Source organism: Humulus lupulus, chromosome 5 (assembly GCF_963169125.1).
Source record: "Humulus lupulus chromosome 5, drHumLupu1.1, whole genome shotgun sequence".
NCBI lineage: Eukaryota > Viridiplantae > Streptophyta > Magnoliopsida > Rosales > Cannabaceae > Humulus > Humulus lupulus.
Window position 1 is genome coordinate 12,878,023 of NC_084797.1, and position 17,067 is coordinate 12,895,089.

The window sequence follows — 17,067 nt, forward strand, 5'->3', positions numbered from 1 at the left end:
CCTCGTTATGCGAGGGTGCGGCCTTGTGGCATCTCGCTCGTCCCGTGCCTTGGTGCATCTGGCGTGTCCCACATCTTGCAAGCCTCGCCGTGCGGGGTACCCGCGCTACGTCATGGCGCAGCCCCACTGTGTATCTCGCGTCTCTTTGCCATGCCTCCGTGCGGTCGAAGTAGGCCAGCCTCGCTATGCAAGGGTGTGGCCTTGTTGCGGCACCCATATCCCGAGCCTCGCCTACACCCGGAGGAAGAGGGCCAGCCTCGCTACGCGAGACACCCTCGCTATGTGAGGGTGTGGCCTCGTTGCACTGCTCGTGTCTTAAGCCTCGCCTCCATGTGACCTGCGTAGGTCAGCCTCGATCCCTAGCACCTTGGCTTGTCATGATACGCATAGGTTGAAGCCTCCTTGGCATGGGCACGAGGAACACTTGGGGACACCTAAGGGGTGCGCCAAACGAACATTAGGCATCGAACAGGGATTGATAAGGACGGCCGGGTACAGGTCACGTGTACTGACACGAGATGTACGGTTGTGAAGGGAACAGAGGCGTGGCCCTGTCATCTACGTCCGAGGAGTAGTGGTAGTACGGACTTGTACGAAGAGTAGTGGCACCACTTGAACACCCCCGACCATACGCCAGAGTCGACAATACTATGTCCTGAGCCACGACTCTGACATTGTCAGGGCAGACACCACTACACCCTGAGCCCCTGCACCATCAGTGTAACCACGTACATCCCTGTCTCCTGGGACTTGTTTGTGTCAAGGACCAATAGAGCCCACCTATAAATAGGCCTCAACCCCTCAGGTTAAGGGGTTGTTAAGCTGATTGTAAGAGAGACACTTAAGAGATATATGATTTCTGTTCCATGAGAGTTATGGTTTTTCTGTGGATTCAAGTTCTTTTCCATTTGATTCTAAGCTAACCTGAGTATAAAAATCTTAGTTTTCTAACCTTTAATCGTTGATGAGTTCTTACCGTCAACAATTGCAATAAATATAACTAAGAAAAATTATATTCACTAACAAATATTTTATAAATAGGTGGCAAAAATATTCTATCCATCAAACCAATTCAATTCATGTTGCTGGAGTAAGTGTTGGGAGATAGAAGCGATGGACACCGATAGAACTCCTACCACATACTTAGTTGCATCTTCCAACAATTTTATGAAAACATCTACCTTTGCCACGTGGGAATTGGATACTACTGAATTCAAAGTAGGGATAATACACCAACGAGATGATCTCGATCTACTGTGTCCGATATCTACCACCCATTACCACACTCCCACTCGAAATGGTATGTTATACGGGGTGGTTGGTGGGAATAAAGTAAGACTATACGACGTAATTAATGGAGATAAGATCTTATAGTGGCATCTAGCTCAACCACTACACGATTTTCAATTCTCAAGTGCAATACACTGGAGAAACAATCATCTCGTTGTCACTACTGGCAAAAGAGATGTAACCGTCTGTGATGTGAATTCTACCATACCAAAATGTGTCCTCATGTCAGCAGTAGAGATTGGGGAAATCATGGTCACTCATGTCGAGCACCAAGAGGGTGATATCACATTGCGTGATTATTATAGGTAATTTATCTTCAATTAATTATTTTTATTAAATGTAAAATATATTCCACCCCTGCATATTAATTTTTATTGCCAAACATATCCAATAACAAATTAAGTGAATCATTATAGGGCACCGAATGCAAATGGAATAGACGGTGTCTACTGCACAAACCATATTCCTCATTTGTTTGATCTTCGATCATGCACTCCACGTCAAATACGACTTTCTCACCATATATTCAAAGTAAAGTGTGTTCATTATAATGAATAGGGTTCATATTAATTAAAAAAATAATTTTTTTAATTTAGAATATATGAAAATTTATAATTATCAGTACCATCTTATCCTTTGATAACAAAAGTAGCTATATGACAAGAACAGAGAGCGATATTTTAGGATCTACACTTCTCCATGTCTATATACTTTGTGTTTGTCATCTTTGTTCATACATGTACATATGCAACTCTCTATCAGGCGTCTCAATGGAATTAATTATGTACTTTTGGATTGAGAGAAAGAAAAAGATAGAGAAAGATGAATGAGAGAAGGTGACATCTCTTTCTCATCATTACTCCTTGGTTCGATCTTGATCTTCTTTAATGAAGATTCTACTTCATCGTCATTACAGATTTTATGAAGTGACACATCACGAACTCCGTCATGATTATTGGAATAAGAAGCTAGAGAGTTATCTTGATTTTTGGAATAAGTTGAATCAGAAATATTGACGATAGACAAGGTTGGTGATTGTGGACGAAACTTGATTATTATTATTATTATTATTATTTCAGTTTTGTGTTGTTTTTTTAGTGATTATAAAATATTTGTAGTATGAAACGATACAACCATTAAATTATTCATAAAAATTATAGATATAATAAATAGTTAATGCATTTGTGTTGTCACTATTTTTCGTCAACTTAAAAACGAAGGGTAATTAAACAAAATACCAGAGGAAGCAAACAACAAAAGACATGATTTTTACGTGGTTCAGCAGTTAAAATCGGCCTAGTCCACAAGTCAATGTTATTCAACTAAAGAATTATCTTAAAGCTTCTAGGAAGCAATTTAACAGAGTCTTCCTCAAAACCAGTTTTTTTTGTCTTCTACAAATGAATTGCTCCACTCTATTTATAGAGTGGTTTAACGAATATCTACCCTCATATTTCGGGGAGTATTATACAAATCAATTAAAATTAATGCAAATAAACGCATACGGTTATTATGTACACGCATAAATCCCATGATATTTGGGATTTAATAACAAATTACATCTGATCCCTTAACACATAGGGATTTTATAACAATAAACATGTTCACACACGGCCTACGAGCTTGAACACTAGACTCATATGCCATCGAGACCGTTCACTCACCACGAGTTCAATATCTCGGTTCGCCTATGTTCTCCACAAATAATGGCGTCGAGATCATCCTTTTCGAGCTTGAACCGTCTTGTTTGATGGTAGGAAATGAATCGGAAGATTTACACAAGTGCTGAACCATTTGTCATTGTAGCTTCGAGCTTGACTTATAATGTCGGATCACCTCCGAGACTACATAGTTTCCGAGCTAATTCTGATGTTATCCCTCTCACTACACAACGAGTCTATTCTTGATATTATGACAAATCTGATTATTCTGAGCTTACATTTTACGAGCCTGACTTTCGAGATCAAAAACTCTATTATCGAAATTTTGGTGTAACAAATTGTAACTTTCCAAATTAATCAAGTAGTCATCTAGTTCACTTCCAATCATTTTTTATTATTTTAAAAATTAAAATTTATACTTTAATATTGTTACATATAATTAAAAAAATTGATTTTATATTATTTATACTATAATATGTGTGAAATTTATTTTATAATACATTAGTCATAATTATAATTTTTAAAAAATAAATATTTATGTTTATGTCACTGTTCTCTTTCTCTTTGAGAAATTTCTAGATATTTTTCTATCCTTGAAAAGTTTCGTTCTGTAAAACTGATATCCTATATTTAATATATCTCATATATTAAAATATTTGTTATTTTAAATAATTTAAAATAACTGATCAGCTATCAGATTTTTGTTTAAATAATAATATTTTAATCATATTAAAATATCTCATTATTTATTTAATATTTAAATAACTAAAATTGTGGAACCAAGAAACTGATCACAGTCTTTCATGCGTGTAGCACAGTGAGTGTGCACTGTGCCACACGTGTACCACATGCTAGTGATGGCATGTGATTTTCCCAATTTTTATTATTATTTAAATACCAAAAATTCCAAAAAATAAATTAATTCAAAATTAATTATATTTTTGTTAAATCAAATAATTAATTAATTAATTACACATAATTAAACAATAGTTATGTTTGATACATAGAAAAATATTTTACTTATCACATAAGTCATTTTTGCCCATTTTTGTGTTTACCTTTGTCAGTGTTTGTTTGAGCCATTTTGGGGACCATGGACCTATAATATTAAGCTCCAATAAATAAACTAAATAATTAAACTCTTTAATTATAATAGTTAATTTATTAATTCTGATATTACTCCACTATAAATTCAGAATTGCACTCTTTTTGTTATAGATATACTTTTACAGAAATCTTATCTTAAGTTGTCCATTGATATAACCATCTTACAATAGTTCAACCCTCTAATTAATTAGTTCATAAATTAGAATGGAAGAATTACCATTTTACCTTTCTAATTTACTTTTATTCCTTAAGTACCATTAATTCACTAGTGAATAATTAATCTATAATCTAATTATAGATTTGAGCTCAAAATCATTCAGTTCCAGAATTAACCCTTAAGGGAACTAATATACGATCCGTTAGGAAAGATTAGATTCCGTATTGTTGATACATGTTCCCAGCCATCCATGATATTAAATCTCCAAAACAAAAGTCATTAGCCTCATTCTTTGAAGAGACTTTAACGAATGAATCAAAAGATTTAATAAACATGAACAGGAGTTCATGAACACTCAGGATTTAGGTTGATCTATAAATGATCATCAATTATGATATGAATTACAAGTCTTTATTGTTAAATGGTTTTTGGATAAAGACTTTAATTCATATCGACCCATGTCATATATAATCATATTATACAAAGCACCTTTACCGAGATGTCTTACCACATCAATAATCTCAATCTAGATTATTTGTATCATTATGATACTCAGTAAATCGTACTTACAACTCCAATTAAAGAATTCCATAACTTTAATTTATTGTTGTTGACTATTTTTATTCATTCATGTGATCTTAATTCTCTCGTACTTATACAAGATCACATCCTCAATAATGAATATGAAATTTTTCTGATATTTATAAAATTATTCAAACAATAATTTAACAATCTAAATATAACAATAATAATAAACCATTGTATTTATTTATTCACAGAAAAACAAATGTCTTTACATGCTTTTAGGACACACTCCTAACAGATTCTACGCTGACAGTTAAAAACTATAGGCATAGAGACCAACGCCGACAGCTAATAACTATCACTGTTGCTTTTGACTGTCGCTATTGACCCCAACACCGACAGTTAATTCGAGACCAATGTTTACAGTTAAAATGTATTGCTATTGACCCAAACGTCGACAGTTAATTCGAGACCAATAACGACAATTAAAATGTGCCGCTATTGACCCCAACGCCGACAGTTAATTCAAGACCAATGCTGATAGTTAAACGCTGTCGCTATTGACCCCAATGCCGATAGTTAATAACAGTCTAATGCTAACAGCCATAAAATGTTGCCAAAATTCAAATAAAAAATCTAAAATTATAATTAATGAATAGTATAATTTTAAAAATAAACTAAATTAGGTAAATATATATTTATAAAAATTATGTATTTATTTAAAACTTTTAAAACTAGATTTTTTTTCTAAATTTTCATATTATTAACTTTTGTATTTATAATAATTTTTATATCAAATCTTAAATTTATTTTTCTTTAACCTATTTATAAAATTAATTATATTATTAACTATATTATTCTTTAACATATTTATAAAATTTGTATTAGTTAAAAAATAATTGTTTTATTAATTGGAAAAATATTGTAAAAATTTTAATAAATAGTATAATTTTAAAAATAAACTAAATTATGTAAATATATATAGGAGGCAAAAGTTTGGAGCCAAATGAAATAGCAGGCGACAATTGAAATAATAGGAGGCAATTTTTATTTTCTCTAAAGTAATCTATCTCATTCCCTCAACTCTCATCTCTTAGCCTCACCCTCTCTCTTCTCGTCTCTTTATATCCCTCACATCTAACCTCTCAGATCTCTCTCCAAGTCTTCACTTGCAGGTGGCTGGCGTAGGAGTCTCGAAGGTGACGGGGAAGGGGCTCGACCGAATTGAGTAATGCAATGTATAAAAACTTGTCTGGAGAATCCTATCTGGCATAGGAGTCTTGAATTGAATCCTGTCATTTTGGGTCTATTGAGTAATGCAATGTATAAAAGCTTGTCTAGAGAACATTCCCTTTGGACGATATAGATTTTTTACTTCAAGAGATTGACTCCAAATTGTTTGGACAAAGGAGAGTTAATGACAGTAATATGTTTGGTTCTTAGGAAAATGACTGGCATATAATTTTTTATCCCTAAAATATACGAGGATGACGTGGCGAATGAGAATGTGACACGTGACATCACAAATCAGGGAAAAATGACAAAGTATTAAGAAAAGACCGACGGGCAAAAAAGATAGGTTCAAGACCTATAGGGAAGTCGACTAAGCCTATACCCCCTAGGGGTGGTCGGCCCAAGCAAGCCCAAGAGCCCAGGAGTGGTCAGCCTAACCCCTACCCAATGTGGTCGGCCCCAATATGCCCAAGGACCCTAGGGGTGGTCGGCCTAACCCCAACCCCTAGGTGGTCGGCCTACCCTATCCTCTATAGGGTGGTCAGCCTAAACCCCTCAAGTACGCTTCACGGAGAAATACTCACTCTCATTTAGACTAAGATCATTAGGACTAACACCCAGAAGGTCACAGGCCTAGCACCCAAAGGATCAACGGGTCCAGCACCCAAAAGGTCACAGGTCTAGCACCCAAGCTCGGGTCGTCGGGCCTAGCTCCTAAGTCTGACATACCAACAGAGACTTAGCATTTCCCAGAGGTTTCTATCGTGCATTATCCACCACGATCTAGAGAAACAAGAAAAGACCCACGATCTCATAATCGTGGGAAGGTGGACACGTATCTCCATTCACAATGATTGTGTACCAAACCACGATCTCCAGTATTACTGATCGTGTAACAGCCCCTAGGTACTATAAATAAAGGACCCATGGTTTCATAAAAAGGGCTATCTTTTTTGGACTTTTGGAAACACTTCTGAGAAGTGAATTCATTAGTTCATACTGGTAATTGTCGAGTAACTCAATAATAAAGACTAAGTGGATTAGGTTATTACTGCTCATCAGAACAGGGTTGAACCACTATAAAATTTCTGTGTGTTTGCTTAAGATAATCATATTCTGTCATTTGTACTATTTATTATGTTCAAAAGGTGTCGTATACTGTACATACGACCGTTGGCCAATTTCACAGGTCAACAGAATTCATGTTGAGTGAAGTTATGGAGCCCCATCTTTTTGTTATCCGTAAGTAGAAGAGGGATGGACTTGAGAAAGTTATACCGATGCTGACTTATTATGTTTTGGATGGGCCGATTTACCAAGCACCACAGCTTTGTAATGTTTTTTCTGCTCGAGTTGTAGGTGCTTTTTCAATTACAAAGTTATATTGTTATCTTTTTATGTTTATAATTATTAATGTTTTTCTTTATAAGTTTATTTGAGGCACAACAGTATCACTGGAAACTTCCAATGGTGCGACTTTTTACATGTGTAGCAGGGCCTAATTTGAAGTAATTTGGATACAATTGTTAGTTTTGTTCTCTTAGTTTTGAAGTAAGCACAACATGTGAACTTCAGATATATGGAAAACTGCATTGCAGCTGCATAAAGTAATTTGGCAGTTAGAGGGAAATATGTTTAATGTGGATTGTTTATAAATGTTGCAGGGGCGTGCTCTCTACTACATATCAAATGCCTTTACAACTGCTGCCTCAAAGTCAGAGAAGATAGGATATGGTAAGACATATTATTAGACTTGCCTCCCACCCACTTTTAAAGTTTTACGATAAAGATAGGCTAATGATATTGTTATCCCCAAAAATTGGAGTTCGATGACATGACAATCAGAAGTGACAAGTGGCAATGCATGGTCCGTAAACGACACATTAATAATCAATAAATGTATTGGCTCTTCGGAGTTGTGATAAAGTGATCTGACTGACCTGGTAGAGATTCTGTCAGCCGATAAGGATTTTGACTGACTAGTCAAGTGTCTTGACCAGCCAGTAATGTGCTTGTCTGCCCAATCATGTGCTTGTCCGACCAGTCAGGTGCTTGTCCGACTAGTCAGGTGCTTGTCTGCCCTGTAATATCCAACATTTTCATAATACATTTTTATTATAAATCAGAGTTTTAATACATAAAATGTACAAGTTTACAAATTTAAGAAATAGTAATGGAAAAATAGTGTTTAAAATATCATTTTATGTTTTTAATGAGATTAAAGAGAGAGAAACTTGAGTAGTCAAGTATTGGACCCAAATGTCATATAATTTTAATTGGGGATTTTTATAAAATTAAGAAAGTTTTGCTAAAGGGCTTATTTGAAAAGAATTTTAGTATTTTGGGTCCAAGTGTAATTTTTTTTTAAAAATAATAATAAAAAAAGGCTTCAGCCTTTTAACCGAGCCTCTCTCTCTCTCCTCAGAAAAAAAAAATTCTTCTCTCTCTCTCTCTCTCTCGCGTGCATGCGTCTGCCCAACCACCGAACATCCACCGGCGGTCACCACTTTTAGCCACGCGTAGGACCGTTGGATTCAGAGGCCTCCGAACTATCGACCACGCGGGAATCTAGAGCTCACTCGCCGATTAAACACCTCAACTGGTCGATTTAAGTTTGGCCACCTCGCGACTTCAAAGTTGCGATTCGGCCACCTCGGGCATCCGTTTGCCGATCCGTCACCACCATCGTGTTCCTCGTGTTGTGGGCTTCAAAACCCAATAACTTGTTCCTACATCAACCATAGTTGGGTGGTGGACCCACCACGAGCCACCGCGATCCACCGTAGACCGACGGTCAAAACTTAGTGTTCGAGGTTCTGAAGAACGTTTTGAGTCTCAAAAAATCATCGTTTGACTTGTTGTGGAACCTGATCATTGTGATATAAATTCTTTGACCTATATTGTTATTGATTATAGTAATTGTTATTATGTTTATTTATAGTATATAATTATATATTCTTGATATATTGAATATTTTTCTGTAATTATACTGGCTGCCTGGGATTATATGTATTTCTGATACAGGTTTTGATTTTGGGTTTGTCCATTTTATAGCCGTTGTGCTGTCCAATTTTCTAGAAAATATTAGATATTAAATAAATAAAAAAATCCATATTTAATTGATTTTCTATTAATATGGAAATTATTATGATTAAGTAATTTTAATTATTATTGTTATTATTTTGTTAAGTAAATCAATAATATAGTTTCATATATATATATATATATATATATGAAAAGTGTGATTTATAGTAAACCTATTGTTTAACAATTAGTCTTATATATTAATATTTGAATATTAAAATAATATCAAATATTTGTTTCTTACAGTTATTGATATTTGTAAGACCAATGAATTTTGGAGATAGTATAATTATTATATCACTGAAATTGATGTTATGACTAATTAATAATAATATAAATATTTATAATTATATTATTATCACAATATCGATTATTACAATTTTATGTTAAAAATATAATTTCTTTTATAAAATGACTATTTGAATGTATACTGTTGACGCCGTTTTTCGTCAACAGATAAAAGAAGAGCACAAAAACAATGAATGACAATGGTCAAACGAAACAAACAAATCAAACACACGGTTTTTTACGTGGTTCAGCAGTTAAATCTGCCTAGTCCACGAGTCTCTGTTATTAATCTTAAGATTATCTCTGAAAAATTCTTTAGCATAAATTCTCAAGAGTTTTCTCTCAAGGATCAGAATTTCGGTTCATTACAATGGTGCATGGCTTCTCTATTTATAGAGAAGGACGCAGAATACTATCCCACATATTTTGGGTAGTTACTCTTTTGTGAATAAAATAAATGGCTTTAAATGCCTATAATCAGATATAAAAGGAAACGTCCCTGAAGACCAGGAAATGCATAACTGACCAAATAATATCCCACGATTCTTGGGGATTTACATTAATAAATGAGGATTACATCTCATATTTATAACACTTGTAAATATTCAAGGTGATTATCGCGTATCTCTAAGGCTTTAGCATCTCAGGTCTCACGTCATTGTTCGAGCTAATGGCATCTCCCGAGATCATGTGTCTTTCGAGATCGTACGTACATCTAGCTCGAGACCCCCGATCCGAAGTCGTCCCCGAAGATGAGTGTGTTCTTGGAGCTACCTTTCGAGATCGAGATCGTTTCGAGCTCATATATTCGAGGTCATATATCGTACTTTGCAGGCTCGATATACAATCCTGGAGCATACTTCAATCCTTACGAGACCATTTGTTGCGAATCCAACTTTCGAGGTCATATTTACCATGGCTCGAAATCTGGGTGTAACATCTTGCCCCCTCAAAAGTATTTGTTCGAATCCTAAGAGAAGGAAACTTTTGAACTGCTTTCCTTGAGAACTGTACCGTCACACCTTTGAAAATGGACACGCGTCAGCTGGGTATTGCTCATTTTAGGTACTTGAGTACCTTGGAAACACGCCCACGATCGTCCGTCTGACAACTTTTCGGCGCCTTCTTGTCATTGATCCCCATCCGTTCGATCTAGTGAGGATTTCATTCGACGCTCCTGATTAACTCTGTTTTCCCACCTATATATACAAGACCCCGCTTCATCTTCTCCTTCACTTTTGTTCCTCGTAAGCAATAGAAGAAGAAAAACATCCCCAGAAACCTCTTGCCACAGTTTCTACTCTGTGCATGTTTTCTCGGCCAAAGAAACACAGGAATCCTGGTCTGTTCGAGTCAGTGAGTTCTTTCTTGCAACCTCTTCTTCAATCGACGATTTCTCTGCAATCACCATCACTGTGTAAGTATGCCATTTTTGTTTTCAGTTTTTTATCCATACTGTTCTTATTGTGTATGCTAGTTTACGTTCTTAGCATAATAAGACAGGGGGTTTCGTTTCGATAGGCTTTCAAGTTTCCTAGACTTCCCCTGTTGGATTTCGCATCACTGGTTTATATCTAGTTTTAGCGTTTGAGCGAAGTTTCAATTTTTTGGGTTTTGAAAATTTTAGGCCATGATTCTTGTCTACTAAGTTTTCGGGTAAAAACCCTTGTTCTTGACAAATGCACGAAACCCAAGAATACCCTTTCTGGTTAACCGCCACCTTTCTTTCCCTTGAATCTCGGGATTTTCAAAAAATCTTCCACGCTCCTTTTCTTTCCCGTGGAACACACGCTCTGACTCTTTAGTAAGGGTCTCAATATTTAATTTCTTGTTCCTAAATCCCCGAGCTCATACCATCGAGCTCGTGATTCTTGCATGCATGGCCCTCACCATTTTTTCTTTCTCGTTAGATGTCACAGAATCTGGAAAGACGGTGGGGGTCATTGCGAGCCATCCCTTACGAGCCTAAATCTCCGAGCCCAGAATCGCTGTTCGCTCGGAATCAGCGTCGGATAAAAGAATACGAGCTTGAGCGCGAGCAAGAGGACATTCGAGCCCACTATCGCTGTCAGATAGACGAGGTCATTGAAAAGAAGAGAAGATTTCTTCGGGAGGCCATCTATCCGGAGCCCAACCCAGGACCTAGGCCAACTCCCCTCGACCCTGCGTTAAAAGTCACGGTTGCATATCATCCAGGGGAACTCCAATTTTCTTTAATGGCGGAACCTTCGTCCTCGCAGCCTAGGAGAGAGATGTTCGAAGCCGAGCTCTACCAGAGCTCGGTTACCACCACCGACCAAATAACTGACATTTTGGCCCTCCATGGCCTTGGTTCGTTGGACACCCTGAAGTGTCGAGCTCCGGCTAGTCATGAACGGAGCTGTTTCGCCCCTAGGGGCTGCGATGTCAGTGTGAAATATGCGGCCTGGAGCCAGGAACATATAAGGGCAGGAGCTCTGCTGCCCTTGAAGTCCTTTTTCAGAGACTTCACTGACTTCGTTGGGTTGGCTCCATTCCAACTCAACACCAATTCGTACAGGGTGCTGTCTGCCCTGAGGTCCTTGTTCCACGAGCTGGGGTGGACAGGACCTTCACCCCAAGAGATTTTATATCTCTTTTGTTTGAAGAGTAACCCCTCCCGAGCTCGGGGAGGAGATGTTTTTTTTTATCTTTCGAGCTACCCCAAAGAGACGAGAGATTTTTGAAGATCTTCCAAACCACCCTCCTGACTCCAAAAAGGCTTTTTTCTGGACAGACGGTCTGTCCCTGTCTCGACATCGTTCGTTCAGGCGGATTTGTAAGTACTCTTGTTACTTTTATTTTTTTTTTTGAGCTCGGAATTTTAGCCCTTAAGACCATACTTAGCTGAAATGTGTTTCGCCTTTCAGCTAATTTTCAGCGTCCCTCCCCCACCAAGGCAATGAGGGAGCACAGAGAGGCCTTGCTCCGACTTCCTTATGGCAGGAGGTCTCTCTCGTATCTTCTTCAAGAGGGCAAGCTCCGAGCCTGTGGGTTGTTGGGAGAAGGTCAGTCAACCTCTGACTGGTCTAACAAAAAATACGAACGTTGGGAGGAGGTGCCACAGCCCACAAGCACCCTTCTTCCGAGGAGAGAAAAGAGGGCATCTCTCCCAGTTCGCTTGAGGAGTCCGCGATCTGGGAATGAAGCCAACGACGAGGCCTCGAGCTCGGACTCAGATGAAGGTAAAACCCTTCCTACCTCGAGAATGTGGTCCCCCACTTTGCTAAAACACAGGCCCAATAGGTTAGTCTCATGCCCACAGGATAGATACCACTTCTACATATGGAGTTGGGTAGACGATTGTGTCCATAGGTTTGATAGTGGGCTCGGGAAATACGACACTATGTACACCACGGACGAGGTGTGGAATGGGATAGTTGTGCAGTATGGGACCAATGATTATAGGGACCTCTCGAGGTTATCACCAACTTATAGGGAGGGCACTCCCCCCGCCTCTTCTGAAGACGGGGGAATATCATGGTTCCCAAGCTCGAGCTCGGGGGAAAGTTCCAGTTAGGTTTTTTCTACCATCACTCTATACGTCTGTGATACTGAAGTAACTTGTACACTTCTTTTACTGACTCACTGTGTTGACTTGTGCAGGCGAGATGGACTCCGACCTTGACACCCTTATTGACAATGCGGGTGCCAAGAGGAGCAAACGCCCCAGGGCAGGGTCACTGAAAACCAGCCAGCGGGGGAAAAGCTCCAAGAGATCTAAGAAAACGCCTCCCCCTGCCCCGCCGGCTTCGAGCTCTGCTGCTGCGTCGACTGGCCAGATCAGCGCCCCCACGACGATGCCATCCTCGCAGGCCGTCGTCTCCACGGTGGCACCGGCCTCGCTGGCTGGTACCCCTGTCGTGGTTGAGTCCCAACCTCCTGTGGTGGGTCAAACGTCTTCTGCTCAGCTCGCCAAGAGACCTTCTGCTTCTCGAGCTCAGAAGTTAACCATCTCCACCCATATGGACTCATATGTGGTGGATAACGCTGCCGGACCTCATGGATCTACGCTGATTTCGGATGTCATGTCCCGGATCGGCCAGAGCTACGGCAGTTTCGAAGCTCCCCAGTGGCAGTGCCTAACTGGCACCCGAGACCGCACTGTTCTCTACAAGAAGAGTATCGAGCACACTGCTGCAGTAAGTATTTTTCCATATTTCTTTCGCTTATATCCATGCTGTCTTGAGGCTAATGGTAGTTTCTTCCTTTTTTCAGGCTCTTGCCTTCACGGCCCAGCTCAACTACGAGCTTAATAACGAGATCCATTCGAGCAGGACTCATGCCCAAGAGGCGAAGGATCTCCACCTTAGAGCGAACGATGATCTAAAGGCGGCGAATGCTAAGCTCGAGGCAGTAGTTAAGGAGCGTGAGGATATGGCCAAGGAGCTCGGAAAGCTGAAAACTGAACTCGAGGAGCAAAAGAAAGATAACATCCAGCTTCGGGAGACCAATAAGAAGCTCGAGGAGGACAAGACCGCCACCTTCGACCTCATAGAGGGTGTCAAAGCTCGCCTTACTGCCGAGTACAAAGAAAAGAAGGAAAAGGCGGTCGACTCAGCCATGTACCGGATGTGGGCTTATAACGAAGATCTGGACACCAGCTTCTTGGGTCCCCATGAGGCGCCGCTTCTCGAGCGATGGAACGCTCGACTCGAGAAGGAAGAGGCCGAACAGCTCGAGAAGGAAAAGGCTGAGCAGCTCGAGAGAGAAAATGCTGCTCCGGGCACCGTTTCGGTGGAAGCTCAGGAGGATAGTCATGCTATTCATCCTGGTGGGTCCAGTGTTACTGATGCTGAGAAGGCCAAGGAGACTCCTCTTCCTTGAATCTGGCCTCGGGGAGATCAGTTATCAGGGCTGCGTCCCCTTATTTTTGTAATTATTTTAATTTATGCCCAAGGGACTGATACAATTTCATTTACTATTCTTTTATATGCTTTACATTTCTTGGCTCGAAATATTTTGCATATTCTATATTGATGAACTAGTTATGTTTATTTATTTATACAAACATAGTTTGGACTTAGGCTCGAAATTCGATGCACTTATGCATAGTTTATTCGAATTGTCCGCTTCCGACCTCGTTATTTATCAAGGTCGGATATTACTTTAACCATGAACTGAAAAGTACTTATATGGTATGTAATATGAATGATTTGGTTATCTTTTTAGTCACTTTTCCTCATCCTCAGTATTTTGGCTCCGAGGTTATGAGTTCGAAACTATTTTTCTTTAAGATATTCCAGCCTCGATCTCGACATATTTCGCAATAGGTTTAGGCTCCCATTTATCACCGATCGATAATTTGGCTGGTTTGTTCCAAACCTGTTGTGTTTGCACATCTGGTTAACTCCAAATATTTTAGGTTCTTGATGGTCGGTTATATCCGAACTATCTAAGCTCGCGTATTTGGTCATATCCAAATACTTTGTTTTTGATAATTCGGTTATGTCCGAACTATCTAAGATCGCGTACTTGGTTACATCCAAATACTTTGTTTTTGATAATTCGGTTATGTCCGAACTATCTAAGATCGCGTACTTGGTTACATCCAAATACTTTATGTTTTTGATAATTCGGTTATGTCCGAACTATCTAAATCGCGTACTTGGTTACATCCAAATACTTTATATATATTTTTTATTTTTTAAGCTGGTGGTATGTATACCAATGATGCCCCCTTAATATCCTATGAGTGTGACCATAGGTTATTAAATTAAGAGAGATTGCAAAAATAAAAATACATTACATGTGAAACAAAGCAGACCTTTTATTTGAAGAAATTCAGAAACAAACAAACGAACTAGTACAACTAGAAATTCATGGTTACAGGCAACACTTCCTACACTATTGATAATATGGTCTAAGGTGTTCGCCATTCCATGCTCGTGGTATCAGGCTCCCATCTAATCTCGCAAGTTTGTATACGCCAGGTCGGATGACTGATTCTATCTGGTATGGTCCTTCCCAGTTTGGCCTGAGCACTCCAGCTGCTGGATCTCGGGTTGCTAAGAATACGCGTCTCAATATCAGATCTCCCACTCCGAACTTTCAATCTCGAACCCTTTTATTGAAATATCTTGTGGTTCGTTGCTAGTAAGCAGCATTTCTCAGCTGAGCTTCTTCCCTTTTTTCTTCGATCAAGTCTAGGGTTTCTTCGAGCCGAGTGTGATTTGAGTCCTGATCGTAAATTTGAGTTCGAATCGTTGGGATTTCGACCTCGATGGGCAACATTGCCTCGCATCCGTACGCTAGAGAGAATGGGGTATGTCCCGTTGATGTCCGAGCTGTAGTTCTATATCCCCAAAGGACTTGAGGTAATTCCTCGGGCCATCGTCCCTTTGCCTCCTCCAACTTTTTCTTTAGAGAACTCTTGAGAGTTTTGTTAACGGCTTCGACCTGACCATTCGCTTGAGGGTGAGCCACTGATGAAATACTCTTTATTATACCGTTCTTGTCACAAAAATTGGTGAACAAGTTGCAATCGAACTGGGTTCTATTATCAGATACAATCTTTCTTGGTACTCCATATCGGCATACGATGTTCTTTACCACGAAATCAAGGATCTTTTTCGAAGTTATGGTCGCCAATGGTTCAGCCTCTGTCCATTTTGTGAAGTAATCAACGGCGACCACAGCATATTTTACTCCGCCTTTGCCAGTTGGGAGTGAGCCTATGAGGTCGATGCCCCATACCGCGAAAGGCCATGGGGATGTCAACATGGTCAGTTCGGAAGGTGGAGCTCGGGGTATCGTGGCGAATCTCTGGCATTTGTCACACTTTTTCACGTACTCGAAAGAGTCCGTTTTAATGGTTGGCCAGAAATATCCTTGGCGTATAATCTTCTTGGACAGGCTATGCCCCCCGGTATGGTCTCCGCAGAACCCTTCATGAATTTCTTCAATGATCTTCTTAGCTTCGGGAGGAGTTACACATCTAAGCAGCGGCATGGAGTACCCTCTTCTGTATAACTTTCCATCCAGAATGGTGTAACGAGGAAGTTGATACATCAACCTTCGAGCTTGATTTCGATCTCTTGGAAGAATTCCATTTTCGAGATAATCAACTATTGGACTCATCCAGGTTGGTTCTGTTTCAACCATACACACATCTTCCTCCTCTGGCTTAGTAATGCTGGGTGCTGATAGGTGTTCTACAGGTATAACATTCAGCTCTTCATTTTCGGCGGAAGTGGCGAGCCGAGCTAAGGCATCTGCATTTGAGTTTTGTTCTCGGGGAACCTGTTCGATTGCATAAAACTCGAAATACTCTAATGCGGATTTTTCCTTCGCCAGATAAGCTGCCATTCTTGTGCCACGAGCCTGGTACTCCCCCAAGATTTGATTAACCACGAGCTGGGAGTCGCTGTAGAAATGTATAGCTTTGGCCTTGAGCTCTTTTGCTATTCGTAGTCCCGCAAGTAGAGCCTCGTATTCAGCTTCATTATTAGATGCTTTAAAACCAAATCTTAAAGCAGAGTGAAATTTTCTCCCTGCAGGAGTGATCAGAATAACTCCTGCCCTCACTCCATTTTCATTTGACGAGCCGTCGACGTAAAGTTTCCACAGCTCGTGGGCCGTGGTTATTACCTCGTCGTCGGCTATACCAGTGCACTCCACTATGAAGTCTGCCAAGGCTTGTGCCTTAATGGTCGTTCTTGGATGGTAAGTGATCTCGAACTGTCCGAGCTCAACATCCCATTT